General features: G+C 37.0%; 1 protein-coding gene across 1 annotated transcript in view; it reads left to right on the forward strand.

Moving 5' to 3' along the window:
* The window catches only part of ZNF385B (zinc finger protein 385B), a 384,484-nt gene that overhangs the window by 339,270 nt on the left and 29,220 nt on the right, over positions 1 to 15,994 (forward strand).

Consider the following 15,994-nt stretch of genomic DNA (forward strand, 5'->3'; position numbering starts at 1 on the left):
AAAGGAAAGGAAAGGAAAGGAAAGGAAAAGGAAAAGGAAAAGGAAAAGGAAAAGAAAGGAAAGGAAAGGAAAGGAAAGGAAAGGAAAAAGAAAAGAAACGAAACCTTGGTCTTTTTTTCTCTCTTCAGTTCTGTCTTCTAGGGCACGTGGAGAGCAAATGTTGTATTCACTACTCAGAGAACAATTCTGATGAACAGGAACTCCCAAGAATAAGTCACTCTGTTAAGGTTATGACTTTGGGGAGCAGAGAATCTGATTTGACTCTCACTAATTTGTGTTTCCTTCAGATAGAAGTGTATTTTAGCTCTTATAAATAAAACCGTATTACTTTATCAGTGGTATATCTAACACATCTGACACCGGAAGCAGGTAATTTTAATATCCCCTCTATAGAACAGTCACTTTCAGAAAAACTATGAATTTACATAAATAGTAATAAAAGCCAGGGATGCCTGGGTGGCTCAGTCGGTTAAGCATCTACCTTCGGCTCAGGTCATGATCCCGGGGTCCTGGGATTGAGCCCCACATTGGGGTCCCTGCTCAGCGGGGAACCTGCTTCTCCCTCTCCCTCTGCCTGTCCCCTCCTGCTCTCTCTTTTTCACTCTCTCTCTCCTTCAAATAAATAAATACAATCTTTAAAAATAATAATAAAAAAATAAACAAAAGCCAGAAAAAAACTCAGAGACTTTTTAAAGTTTTAATATATTACTAGACCACTTAATATTACAGTACAAAAAAGGAAAAAGGAAAGGATTGATTCTTTTTACTTATATTAATGTATTTTTAAATGAGAAAAAACTTAAACCTGCATATTATTCTGTCACAGTAATGAATAATATTATAATAACAAATAAGTGAATTATAATAAAAATCAAAATTACACAAAATATGCAATTTGCATATGTAGTAAATTGTGCCACTGATAGTTTATGTTCCTCTTCATTGCTTAGTTTTAAAGCACATAACTTTTAAAAGAAGCATAAATTTCAATTTTAAAGATGTTAACTAATAAAATCAGTGTAATATGTCATGTATAAGCTAAAATTCATATTTACCAAGCAAGAATAATACACTCACAGTAGATACTCTCACTCCTAAATTTTAAACACAAATAAAAATTCTAAGCAATCATGTAAAATGAGAGAACTGAAGTATGTCAAGTTCTATTTCTTTGTCTTTACAATCACTTTGCCAGCATCATTAATTCAGATCAACTGTTGAAATGCCAGGATATAAACTGCACAGGGTTTACAAACTTGAACTACATCTGCAATGCATGAACTTAAATGATTTTTAACCAGTAGGAACTTACTTACAAAATAACAGGTTAGCAGAGTCATTGTGCATTGGAAGTTCAATTCTATAACTGCAAGTTCTCTACATTAACTTCCATGTAGTTAATTAAAAGAGAAGTGACAAAAATGTGCTGATTTTGTTTGCATATATATTATTAAAATTCAACCATAACCACAGCAATTGTTTTGAATGTAGATGAACAAATTTGATTTTCAGGAAGATTATTTTATAACTATATCTGGAATTGCCAGCACGTATTGGTATTTAGTCAGAAGGAGGAGGTCTTCATTTGATGACGGCCACTCTTGATACCTACATCTTTACTGTATTAGCCACTTAGTCTGAAAATTTTATTATTACTTTTAAATTATTTACAGACAGGACAACCCCTTATTTCCTGGACCTGAGGTAGGCAGCCTCACTTTCAGTACACTATTGACATTTGTTATTCAATTTATAGGAATTCTAGTTCTGCTTTAAATGCATGTTACATTCAACATACCAAATGTGTAGTGCGGACTTAAAATCAGCAAGCAGTTTTCTTTTTATCTTTGATCCTGCCCACTGAGTGTCCTCTGATATGTAGCTTTCAATATCTCTGACCTGTGAGCTTGGGTGATTACCTGGTTTTTGCTCTGGAAAGAAATATCACTCTGTATTATTTGAGAGACACCTATGGAATTCTTTTATGCGTTGATTTATTTGTTTATGTCGTGATTTTTTATTGGCTTTTCTTATACCATTCATGAGGAATGGAAAGGATAGATTCACTAATTGGGCTGGTTGTTATAGCTTTGTAATGTAAATTGTTTAAGGCAACAAAATGCCCTATATGCACTTTTAAACTAAAAATACCAACAATCTCTTTTTATGATTTAATTTATACATTTACACAGATGGTCATAGAAAGGGGTATTCATTAACATCTGTAAATGCTGAGAAAATGATGAATATCTGTATTTGTAAAATGCCAGAGTAGAAGTACTGAGTGTGCAGACCTAGATAAAAAATACAAACTTTGAATATCTGAAAGACATTCTCTTCAAGCTAGTTTTCTAAAGATCTAAACACTGAGTAGTTGTATTTTGCATAAATTTCCATTTTTTTAGATGCAATAAATTCTTATTAATTTGGACTACATTAATAAGGAATTTGTAATAATTCAGGTATAAGCTGAATTATACTTTTGTTTGGTCCAAATTTGTTCTTCAAAGATAATGCAAATGAGTGTTGCAAAGATTGCAATCTCAAAGATTGAATGTTGCAATCTCAAAGATGGAAGCCTTGAGATTTAGAATACCAATGGAACCAATTTTTTCAGGCATACTTAAGCACTTTAAGGGCACTCATTAAAATATAAACAATGGGGCCCCCTGGGTGGCTCAGTCCTTAAGCATCTGCCTTTGGCTCAGGTCATGATCCCAGGGTCCTGGGATCCAGCCCCGCATCGGGCTCCCTGCTCAGCGGGAAGCCTGCTTCTCCCTCTCCCACTCCCCCTGCTTGTGTTCCCTCTCTCGCTATGTCTCTCTCTGTCAAATAAATAAATAAAATCTTTAAAAACAATTTAAAAATAAAATAAAATATAAGCAATGATATCATTTAAAATAATTCTTAGCCCAGTGATGGGTATTAAGGAGGGCACGTACTGCATGGAGCACTGGGTGTTATACGAAAACAATGGATCGTGGATCACCACATCAAAAACCAATGATGTATTGTATGGTGACTAACATAACATAATAAAATTAAAAAATAAAATAAAATAATTCTTATATATTTTAACAAATTACCTAAGAATATCTAGTAGCTAATAGTTACCAACTAACAGGATTTCTTCAAAAATGTTCTACTTTTTCAACTTTTTTTTTTACCATTTCATTATGCCCTTCACCCAAATTAGTCTACATTGAGTTTTTCCTGAAATTATAACCATTTAGTAATATCTAGTACTATTCTCTTTTTTAAAGCAAATGAATATATTTGTGACGATTAACATTTCTCTGAAATTTTTTTTTTTTTTTTTGGAGGGAGAGAGAGCGTGAGATTGGGGAGGGGGTCGGTGTGTGGAGGGACAGAAGGACAGAATCCCCAGCGGATCCATGCTGAGCATTGAGCCTGAGGCAGGGCTCAATCTCACAACCCCGAGAACATGACCTGAGCTGAAATCAAGAGTCAGATACCTAAGCAACTGAGCCACCCAGGCACCCCTCTCTGAAACTCTTTGGAGTCAAATTTTTAACTTGATTTAAAACTTAGATAATATCTACATTTTATGTTTCCAACCAAAGAGACATTGCTTTGAGGGATGTTGATCCAATTTAGTTATCTGCACTGATCAAGTTAACTGATGAATAAATCACTGATTCTGTGTTCTGACCTGGGGCTATCTTGATAGGCAAGGGAGGAAACCACTGTATTTAAGAATTATTTTACCAATTACTGAGTGATTGGTCTGTTATGAATTCGCTCATTCCACATTGAGACTGATCAAGGAGTCAGACCCCCAAAATCAAACCAGTTGGTGACCCCTTCTTCAATCCACTGCTTTGAATCACAAATGGAAGTCAGTCAGCAATCCGGAGGAAGTACGAGGTACTCATTTGATTATGGCACCTCTTTTTTTTTTTTATGTTATGTTAATCACCATACATTACATCATTAGTTTTTGATGTAGTGTTCCATGATTCATTGTTTGCACATAACACCCAGTGCTCCATGCAGAACGTGCCCTCCTTAATACCCACCACCAGGCCAACCCATCCCCCCACCCCCCTCCCCTCTAGAACCCTCAGTTTGTTTTTCAGAGTCCATAGTCTCTCATGGTTCGTCTCCCCCTCCAATTTCTCCCCTTTCATTCTTCCCCTCCTGCTATCTTCTTCTTCTTTTTCTTTTTAACATATAATGTATATTTATTTCAGAGGTACAGATCTGTGATTCAACAATCTTACACAATTCACAGTGCTCACCATAGCACATACCACCCAGCCATCCCATCCCTCCCACCCCCCACCACTCCAGCAACCCTCAGTTTGTTTCCTGAGATTAAGAATTCCTCATATCAGTGAGGTCATATGATACATGTCTTTCTCTGATTGACTTATTTCGCTCAGCATAATACCCTCCGGTTCCATCCACGTCATTGCAAATGGCAAGATTTCATTCCTTTTGATGGCTGCATAATATTCCATTATATATATATATACCACATCTTCTTTATCCATTCATCTGTTGATGGACATCTTGGCTCCTTCCATAGTTTGGCTATTGTGGACATTGCTGCTATAAACATTGGGGTGCATGTACCCCTTCAGATCCCTACATTTGTATCTTTGGGGTAAATACGCAGTAGTGCAATTGCTGGATCATATGGTAGCTCTATTTTCAACTTTCTGAGGAACCTCCATCCTGTTTTCCAGAGTGGCTGCACCAGCTTGCATTCCCACCAACAGTGTAGGAGAGTTCCCGTTTCTCCACGTCCCCGTGATTATGGCACCTCTTTACACCAAAATCTTCACTCTGTTATTCACCTAGAATGCTTAAAATTCAGGTTTCTAACCAGTTATGCACCTTTCTAGTCTAGTTCTTACTACTTGCCCCTTTACTCATCAGCCTGCAGCCACAATGGCTTCTGTTTATTTCTGTAAATCTACCAAGCTGCTTCTGCCCTCCCACTCTGTTCTAGTCCATACCCCTCTTTCAGGTGTCACCTAAATGTCTCCTCCTTAGAGAAGCTTCTCTAGACTCCCTGGTCTAAACTAGCCCCATTCCCAGGAATAAATTTATAACATCCACTAATTTTTCTTTATGAAATGTATCGCAGTTGGTAAAGAGATCTTTATTTCTGTGATTATTTGTTTAATATCTGTTTTTAGCACACACACACACACACACACACACAATTGTTGGCTCCATAAGAACAGGGAGTGAGTATGTTTCGTGTATTGCTGTCTCCCTGGTGCCTAGCAGGGAGCGTGTATATCTATTTCTTTAATTAATAAGTGGTCCTAAAGGGAATTTTTTTTTATCTTAACTTATGACACCCAGGGATTGGTTGAGAATTACTGAATCCATTCTCTACAAGGAAAACTATACCTTACATGACCTTAAAGGGCACATCCCCAGAACTGTTTTCACCTCTAGATTATCCTAAGGAAATGAAAGTCATCCTATACCAGAGTGACTAAAGGAGAAAGTCTATTCTGTTTTGGATCTTCTCCTGTGAAGGGTTTGGGGTTTGCTTCAATGATGTACTGGTGAAGAGTCTAATCTTTTAATCCTGGGTTTGAATCCGGAGTCTTTCATTCCTGACAGTGAGATATTGGACATTTACTTAACTTTTCAGAGTCTCTTGGGCTAATAATACTTGCCTCACATGGTTTTGAGAGGATTAAATGAGATGCTGTCCATAAAGTACTTAGCACAGTGTCTGGTACACAGCAAACAATGAATGTTAACTATCTGTCACTATTTTTATTATTGAATTCAGAGTAATTTTTGTAACCTGACGTGTGTTTGCAGTCTTCAGGCTGCTGTGTTCTCTCTATGGCTCTGCATTCCTCAGTTCTTTGAAGTGATGGGTGAGGCACTATGAGTTCCCTGGGGCAGTATCTTTATTTCACACAAACATGGCCACCACCATCCTGAGCAACACTATCAGATATTCTTCCAGGACACAAAGACCTCATATTACATTATTTTCCAGTTATTTTATAAGGTTATTTTGAAATTATAGAAAAGTATTTTAACATTTAAGATGTTACCATACTTCAGTAAGACAATAGTTTGTCTTTGATAGCTGTGTGTATGTATTTTTATTTTTCCTTTGTTCCTTTAATTATCTTTCCTTTTTACTTCCCTTGACTTCTGTGTTTGATTACTTTCTTGTATATCCAGCTTTTCTGGTGGGTTTTCTGTACCTCGTGCAGACTTCTCTTCCTCATCTTATCTATTAAATACAGCTGTTTCTCAAGATTCTTTCCTCAGATAGGTTTTCTCCCCTCTGTACTTAATTCCTCGGGAATTTCATCCATCCCCAGAGAGTTGCATCTATCATCTTACCACGTGGTTCCCAAATGGGTGCCTCTAGCCCTAGCCTCTCTGGTCAACTACCATTTGCATTTCCAATTTTTTGTTGGACCTCAGCATTGCCACCATTAGCAGCCTAAATAGAAGATGCCCAAACTGAGTTTTCATTTTCCTCAGCACATTTACTCATCCCACCATAATTGCATTTTTTCGCTAATCATTTCACCATTTTCCCAGTCATTTGGGCCTGAAACTTTTAGAGTAAACTCTAATTACTTTTCTTCTTCAACCCTTACTTTAATTCTTTGCCAAATAATAAAGATTCTTTCTCCATTCATTCATTCGTTCATCTGTCCATGGAAACAGTATCTATGAAATGCCTAGAATATCTCAGGCAGTGTGCTAAGTAGAAGAGATATGATGAAGAGCAAGAATCTTATAAGTACAAGCCTAATGCAGGTTATTGTCTAGTGGGGGAAGACATGCATTAATCAAATTATAAAAATAAATCATTTGTTTTTAGTTGTGAGGTGTGCTATGAAGAGAGGAATTTAAAGAGTTAGGACGTGGCCTGGTCTGGGGCATCATGGAAGGCTTCCTAAGGAAGAAATGTTTGGGCTGGCTTCAGTAGGATAAATAGGAATTAATTAGGAAAAGAGAAAAGAGATAGTGTTTTAGGCATGTGCAAACGGATGGTACCATGATTATATTCCAACCACACTCTATTTCAGTTCCTCAGAGAATGACAGAGAGAGAACTGCTACCAAATGAAACTAGAGGTAGGTAAGAAGTAGGCCATGTAGGTCTTGCATATGATCATTTTAGATTTTAAACCATGAATAGTGATAAGGTGTTGAGGATCTTAAGCAGAGGGATGACATGATCAGATTTGCATTTTGAAAATATCACTCTGACTGCCTGCCATGTGGAGAACAGATTGCAAGAGAGCAAGAGGGGCCTTTGAGTGAATCACTTGTCTGGTATCACAGGAGTTTAGTTTTGAACTTATGTTTAAAGTGCTTTGAGTTATCCAAGTGAATAGTCTAGGTCTGGAGCTCAGAAGAGAGATGTAGACTGGAGGGGTAGAAACCAGGAAATTATTGGCATAGAGGTGGTTAGGGAATAAGACTGATCTCTTGATTGGAAGGTTTGTGTGAGAAGACAAGAAGGCCTACAACTGAACTTTGGAATATCTCAACATTCAATGACTAAGCGGGGGAGGACGAGCCTGCGAATGCTTCTGAAAGGAAAGTGGGGGAATGCCCACCTAGGAAAGAGCCTGGAAAAGAATGCCTTCCAAAGAAGAGGCAAGAGGTCAGCAGGGTCAGGTGTACCCTATTGCTCAAGCACGATGAGGAATGGAAGATGTTCTTGGTTTTAGCATGTAGGGCACCAGTGTCTTCGTGATATCTGTTTCAGGGAATTAAGATGGACCAGATTCAAGTAAAGAAAATGAAGATGTGCATACAATTTAACAAATTAGTCTGTGAAAGGGAGCAGAGTGATAGGGTGAAAAGTTAGGGGTGAATGTGTGTTGAAAGATGATTCATTTGGGGTTGGGGAGATTAGAGCTTGTTTAGACCTTGATCATAAGGATTTATTTGGGAGAGGAGGATTGAATATAAATGTGAAAAAGAAAAGGGATGACAGACTTGGGGAAGGCAAAAAGGAACAGTATCTCTGGATTGAGAGACTTGCCATAATACGAGGAATAGCTCCTATTTCTATAAAAAGCTCTGGCTTTTGGTTTGTAGTGCCTCTGAAATTTGAAATCTGTGTATTTAAGAACCCCATTACTTCCTGTCTTGCTATGGTAAGAACTTTCTAGGTCTTACTCTCCTGTCTTTTCTTTCCTTTTAGTAGGCCTTTGCTGCTATCAGATTTGATTTTGAACCCTTTTTATCTCTTGCCTGAATGATTGAAACAGACTCCTTTTAAACTTTGCCTCAACCCCAGTCTCCTCACCATACACACATAGCTTGTCCTCCACGCAAGAACCAGAGTGATCATTTTATAAACAGAAGTCAAACAAGGTTACTTGTCTGTTCAAAACACTGCAGGGTTTCCCAACTCCTCAGATTAAAGTCAAAATCCTTACAATGGCCATTTGCTGTTCACTGGACCTGAAATGCTTTTCTACCATCTATCTACCTGGTTAAATCCCTCACTTCATTTAGGTCTCTCTGCAAATGTCCACTCATAGAAAGACTTATCTCAATACCTAAAATGGTACCCCATCCCATCAGAGTCTACTCTTCTTACCTTTACTGATTGTTTTTATAGCATGTCCTAACATATTCATAAATGTATCACTTATCACTTAACTTAGTCACCTAACTATATATATATAAATTTATATTTTATTATCAATCTCCCATGCTAGAATGTAAGTTTTACTAGACCTGCATCCCACAACACTTAGAATAATGATGCCTGATACATAATATTTTTGTTTTCAATATGCATTTGTTTAATGAAAGAATGAATGGACTCTCAGCTTTAAATTCCAGCTTTTAGAAGATTTTCCCTACTCTGTCCCATTTATATTACATTCAATTCAAAAACTTTTTATTGAGTCTGTACTATACAATAGGTACTTCAGAAGACTCAAAGATGAGTAAGATAGAGTTCACATTAATGATTATCATACATTATGTGAACAACCTATATTGTGATTATTATTGGTGAATGGAACTTATAGACAACATCACACAGAATCAGAAACTAGAAGTCCACTTGGCTGATTATATTGAAATATTTTGATATTTATGGGTAAATCAAAGTCAAAGGCATTTTTATTTTAGTATTGCCTCCAGGAGACCAATATCACAAATGTGAGAAGGTTGACCAGATTAATCTGGAATGAAAATTTCTAGTTTAAACTGGTGCTTTAGAGTAATGACAACCTTAGTATGACTCAGGTTCACTAAGTGACTGGTAAATATGTACAGTTTCATTGTTTTTTCTTAGTTTTATCTGTATGTTTTGAAAGGATATGGTATTAATCTTTACATTTACATGTTCACTTAATTTTGAATTATGAAATGTCTGCTCAGTTTTAAAAATTGGTTTAGGGCCTTGGGGTATGAGTTTTACAACGAACCATTCTGTAAAAGAGATTTTTCAAAAGAGTAACGATAAATAAATAATATATTAAACATATATAAGATACTACTAAAGCCATTCTTCAACCAATTTTCTGGTCATTGCACTTTCAAAGTTACTTTGCCACTTTTGTCTACTTTAGGGATATTATATATCAAATATAAGGAGACATAATGCAAATTCTAATTTTCGATTTATTTTGTGTCATTTATGTAAATGTCCTTAATATGGAAATGGAAGTAAATGTAATACCTTCTAGACTGATTAAAAATTAATGTGTGGAAGCCTGGGAGCCTAATTTAAAAGACCATCAGAAGACTTGAATTAGTTCGCTGGAGAGTCACAGCTTTAATGCGTAGATTTGAATTATATTGCATTACTTATCATTGAGTACCGAAAATCGCTCTTATAAAGCACATAATGGCAATCCATTTCCCCACTGGAAGATAGCAGCACTCTCACACATGTTAGATACTTAGAATGTAACTGGGAAATCAGTATAAACTCTGGGATACCTTTCTTTATATTTCAAGGTAGCTGAGAATTATTAACTAAAATTTCCCAGTTTAATATAAAATGTGAAAGTAATTAGGGAGAGGTAGACAATTTCCACTTGGAATACTTTGGGGAAAATCATAAAATAAATGACTTAAGAATATTAAGTAATTATTACCAAATCCTTAATGTTTTATAGTATAGTATATAAAAAATAAAAGATGGTATCTATGTGTTTCATAAAAATTCTAAGATTTAAAAGTTCTAACACATTAGGTCCTCATATGCATAATTCTTTGAGAAAATTAGATATTTTTATAAATTATAAATGTTCTCATTATTTCATATTCAAGATTATGTTAGTGTACAGAACACTAATTTTCCCATTTTTGGCATAATACTTAGAGAATCTAGATTATAAATGCATTCTGTGTGGAGTTCATGATTTGCTCCCCTTAGGATTTGGGAGAGAAGTTAAGGGCATATTTCGCCAGAGTTTATTTAATCTTCATCTTGCCTCAACTGAACTCCAGAGCAAATACTAGGAGTTTACACATACATTTATCATTAAATTGACTCAGATATGGACCCCCAACTCAGAAGGCAAAGTAAATATACCCTTCAAAATTGTAATGTAATATGAAATGGAGAAGTAAGCCGTCTTATTTTCTTACAGTAAGCATTTCAGATACTTTCTGTGGAATTCCTAACTAAATTCTGATGATGTTAAAGAAATTGTGGCATTAAATAAATCTCATTTTCTAGTCCATTATTTATGTTGAAAAAAATTCTCATAAACCTCTTTCCCTTAGATTGGTGGGGGGGGGGAATCTTTTTCAAAATACAATGTCTATAATTTGCAATATTCATGAATAGAATTTGGAAATTAATATTCTGGGACAAACTTTACCTTGACACATATATATGGTTGAGGTGTTTCTTAACTGTGGCCTAATTTGAAAAAAAGGAGAGAACAGGAGGAGAGAGCAGAATTCAATGAAATGAAATGGTTTGGTTTCATTTGAAAGGATTTGGGGCTCAGATCACAGCTGACATAGTCAAGCTCATATAACTGTCTCTTTAATGCCCTGCTGTACTCAATCCTAAACTAGAAACATAGGGTATAGTTGGATATTGAGGGGAAGAATCTTAGATTGCTGGGAATTATCTAAAACTAATAATCCACCTTTACCCAACTGAGATATAAAACTCGCTGGGAAAATGATGCAAAATTTTGTTCACTTGCAAGAGATTATTTTATTTTATTTTTTAAAAAAAGCACTTTTTCTTTTTTTAAAAAAAAAAAAGCCACTTTTTGCTGTATTCCAGATGATTTTAAACTCAAACTATAGTGTTTTTCTAATTCATTATATAAATTCTGTCATAGTTGTTAGGTCCATTTATAGCTTCTCCATGTTTCAATGTGTAAAGTAATTCCACCAATGAATCGTGCACCAGAAACACGGGCATCAAGACTTTTAACTGGCTGCATCTGAAAAATTAACTGGATAACTTGAAGCCCACTAAAGATCGTGGCATCTTAAGAAATGAGTTAATTTGCCTACATGGAATGTTTTGATAATGTGAACAAATATATATGTGATGCTCATGTATTCAAATAGTGGCATTTTAAAGGAGCTGTGGCTGAAGAACTCCACTTCTGTCTAATGATATTCGATAGAATGTAAATCAGGCCCAAAGAGCGTTAGCAGTCTAGCATGCACATCATTTCTTCCTAGAGAGCCACTGCTTTTCTCTTCAGTAATCTAGAAATATTTAGAGTTGATGGGATTTTCTGCATACGTACAGTAAAGCCATTGAATATGAAAGGCCGTGGCCAGTTCGAACCCTGGCCTCGCAGGAATCCAGAGATCACCACCATTCGCTCACTGCCGGAGCTCTGCAATGTGGCAAACTCCGGACAGGCTCTAGCAACCTGGAGTGTTTCACTTAGCTATAAACTAGAAATTAGCAAAAACGTTATGTCCTTCTACGCTATAAACCTCATATTGGTTATGATTTTTGTCTAGACATTGTTTTCAACAGATCTCAATAGATCGAGGATTGAATGAAATGAGTATCAAAGCCGGTGGTATGTCATTACTGATATTGTAGGCCTAACAATGGCACATACAGCAGAAAGATGTACCAGGCATCTCTGGGTTAAGTAAGCCTTGTTCTTGGGTGCATCTTATGTTTCATACGCTGTAGCTTTGTCTCTGAGAGGGTGTGATTTTGTCAGCGCAGCAAGTGTATGCAAACAGCCTTTTAATCGTTAATAATAGTCTATGTTAAAGGAAAAATTCAAATAGTTACTTAGCTAATACTCAGTAATCTTTAGTTTGTTCCTTAATATGCTTAACTGTAGCATTTTTAAGTGCCATGCTTTTATCTCAAACAGTTATTAAAGCTTCAATATAAATAATTTAGTTGTTGTTTTAATATAGGATTATAGTTTGGAGCAGAGGATAAAGTCTGTGATGCAAAAGCCACATCTCACTTTATAACCATTTCCTCTATAAGAGGCCTACCAAAAGAACATTTGTTGTTTTAATTGTAGAACACTCTTATACATTTTCTGTTTTACAGGGGATAATAACTTTCAGGGTAGCACGATGCAGCAGGCTTTCCCTGTTGTTCCTTTTATGTATCTGTGTTCTAGTGATGCTGAGAAGCGGATGTGCCCGGGGAATACGGCAAAGTTCACAGGACCTCACTACCCTAGCACATGCTGTTCCCTTTGCCTGAAATATCTCCCCCTCCGCCCTTCTGCTGCCTTAGAACCCTGCCCCCCAGGGCAGGCCCCAGCTGTGATGCCTCTTTTTCCTGAAGCTTCCGTGATCACCTCCAATCCAGAGAGATTTACCTCTCCTATAACTTCTAGGCTTCTTTGTTGCTCTTTACATCCCATTTTATAATTCCACTCTCTGCTTTGAGTTGTAGTTATTTGCATGCACGTCTTTCTTTCCAACCACCCTTGTGAGTAGGGGTCTTTGGTTTTAATCTTTCTCTATGTCTAGCACATGGCAGGTGCTAAATAATTCTTTGTGCAATAATAAGAACGTTTTCCCCTTGTTGGTGTAGCCTGTTCTTATGGTGGTTCATTTGACATCCTTTCTTATTTGACATTTTAGTGTATAGAGCTTCTCTGAAAATTAACTGACCTCTGCTATTTCCCATATAACGCTGCTTAACATCCTGAAATCTAAGGTCTCAGAAAATTAGGCACCAATAGTTTGAATGATGCACTTTCTTTAACAAAGGGAAGAGTTCTAATTACTTTTTTAAATGCAACAAGATGAGTTCCACTGGTAGATAAATGGTTGAGGACTTTCTCTAGTAATATTGCTCTTCCCCGGACACTTTGTAAGTTTGTGCTTGGGAGTGTCCTTTCTATACAAGGTGAACACAGTTTAACATCGTGTTTCAAGATCCTAGGCATGTCCCTGAAGTCCAAATTAGAAATAAGGTAAAAACCAGAAATGGGAGCACAGTGAATTTTAGAAATTTTTAGTGTTATGTTTTTATTTTTAAAGCAATACATTATCCCATTCTTTATCTTTTTTGTTTGGACCAGTGGGGTCCTGAGAGATGGAGAGGATTTGTGAAAGCAAAAGCCTTTAGTAACAAACATGGAGATAAACAGAAGAGAAAATTCCAGGATGTCATTTCCTGTCAAAGCTCTTCCTCTACCAGTACGTGGACTGGTTGCTCCTGGGGTGACCTGTGAGACAAGAACCTCGATCCTGAGGAATTCTCTTGTGGAGGTCAATATGGTGGCTTAGGCAACTCTCGAATTCAGACAGTTCTTGGCAAGAAAGGTTTCTTGGACCATTGCCAGTCAGGGGCACAACAGCACTTTTGGTGGAGAAGCAGAAAGCAGACCATTAGAGCTAGACAAATACGTGTCTCCTGTTCAGTCGCTGAGGTGTAAAGTAAGTCAGCTTGGTCAACCAGGTCTCTCGGAAGTGACACAAGAGCCCTTGTCGACTGGGCTTGATTCGTGCTGCCTAGTTCATGGGTTTTCTGGCTCTTGTCCTTGTTTCTTTCGCTCCTCAACGAAGATGAGTCCTAGATAAGGAAGTCAGGTTAATTGTGTTACTATTTAACAGTGTCTCAGTTTCACTTGAAGATTTGCCCAGGATTTAGAAGCCGTTGACACTGCCCCAGATACAGGACTGAGGATAGCAAAGTGCTCCTACCAAGAATACCACACAGGAATTGGAAAGATGCCAAATGTGAGTGAGTGGTGCCTGCCACTATCTTTATTCCACGAGTCCTTCCCAAATAACATCGAGTAGAAGCTAAGCTCCCTTGTTGCACTTCTCTCCATGCCCCAGAACTCAAAAGGAAAGTGGATCGTGGCTATGAAGAGTTCTTTCCATCTTGGCATCCAGTGAGGTGTCACTTAGCTGGATCTTTATCTCAAGTGCTAATTGATGCTGTTAACTTTCTGCAGTGATGCCAGGAAATTGTAATGAGGAAATGACACTCCGCTTATCTAGCGCTAGGAGGTTTTATTTAGAGAACCATATGTTTCTTTAGCCGGAGGGCACTAAAGTAACATCACACTATTTAGTATACTTGGAAAGATGAGTTGTTAGGTCTCCTGGTATCATGTAGAAATTGTTGTATACCCAAAAGATGGGACTTCCTTAGCTCTTCAGGAAGGAGCAGGCCTAACGTACAATGCTAGTATATTTCCCATGAATTCAGTCGATTTTTCCTACTCATAGAAACTTCTATTAAGACATAATCTTCACTGAGTCATTAAAAGCAGTGTGGCTTCTTTGTGTGTATTTTTTCCTGTTATTAAAATTATAATGTTAACTTAGTGTGAGTATGTGTATGTAAATGTGTGGGCGTACAGTTAAATAGGGGTGTCCATGTAAGCATTTCAGATCGACAAAATGGCTTCTACAACTACCTGTGTGACTTTCAATATGTTATTTAACTTCTCTGTGCCTAGTTTTCTGTCTGTAAAATGCTGATTAATAATGGTACCTACCTCACAGAGTATTATGAGGACTAAATGAGCTAATACACGTAATACATTTAGAACTGTGCTTGGCACATTCAATAATATTAGTCACTATTATTATCACTTCACGTTATCAACTTCTAAGTTTTTATTTGTATATTTTCTTATTTGTATCCAACCATCTACCTTAGCTGGATTTAAGCATTCTTGGTTCCTAATAAGTAAAAAACTTATGTTCCACTTTTCTCCTCCCTTGGGACCGTTATTTTTTCCAGCCGGACAGAGAATACTATGAGAAGTCCTTGAGCCAACCAACTAAGAGCAATTACAAGTCAGTGATGATCTACAATGATATTTATGAAAAGGTATTCAGGAACTTAGGTACTGTGTGCAGTCAATATAAGGCTATTGACCTCGGGTGGTCAGGGTTCTATGCTAAGGAAATCACGTACATCCCCCTTTAGTTGAAATATAGAATTAAAACCTGGCTTGTTCTGTCCGTTGTCACTTCTACCCACCTACTTACACATGTGCTCACATACACACACACACACACACACACACACACACCACCTGTATTCTGCTTGCTGAGGAAAATGAAAACATTAGTATAATCATCTTCAAATGCATACAGGTGTATAAGGAAAACTGACATTAAAAAAAGTTATTATTTTAGAAATTTTGTAATGAGAACTCATTTTATGATAAGTTTATCATCCATTTCATCTTTATAACTAAGCTAATACGCCATATAATATATGTCTCAATTTGGTTTTTTGTTTTTGCCAAATGCATGTTTTTTTTTTTGTTTTTTTTTTTTTTAAAGATTGTATTTATTTATTTGACAGAGAGAGAGAGAGAGACAGCGAGAGAGGGAACACAAGCAGGGGGAGTGGAGGAGGGAGAAGCAGGCTTCCCGCGGAGCAGGGAGCCCGATGCGGGGCTCGATCCCAGGACCCCGGGATCATGACCTGAGCCGAAGGCAGACGCCTAACGACTGAGCCACCCAGGCGCCCCAGCCAAATGCATGTTTTTATTTTCAGGGTCTACTCAAAATGAAATTGAAGCGAATATACTTAGATTCTTTTGTTA

The sequence above is a fragment of the Phoca vitulina genome, unplaced genomic scaffold, assembly GCF_004348235.1.
Source record: "Phoca vitulina isolate PV1807 unplaced genomic scaffold, GSC_HSeal_1.0 scaffold1, whole genome shotgun sequence".
Taxonomy (NCBI): Eukaryota; Metazoa; Chordata; class Mammalia; order Carnivora; family Phocidae; genus Phoca; species Phoca vitulina.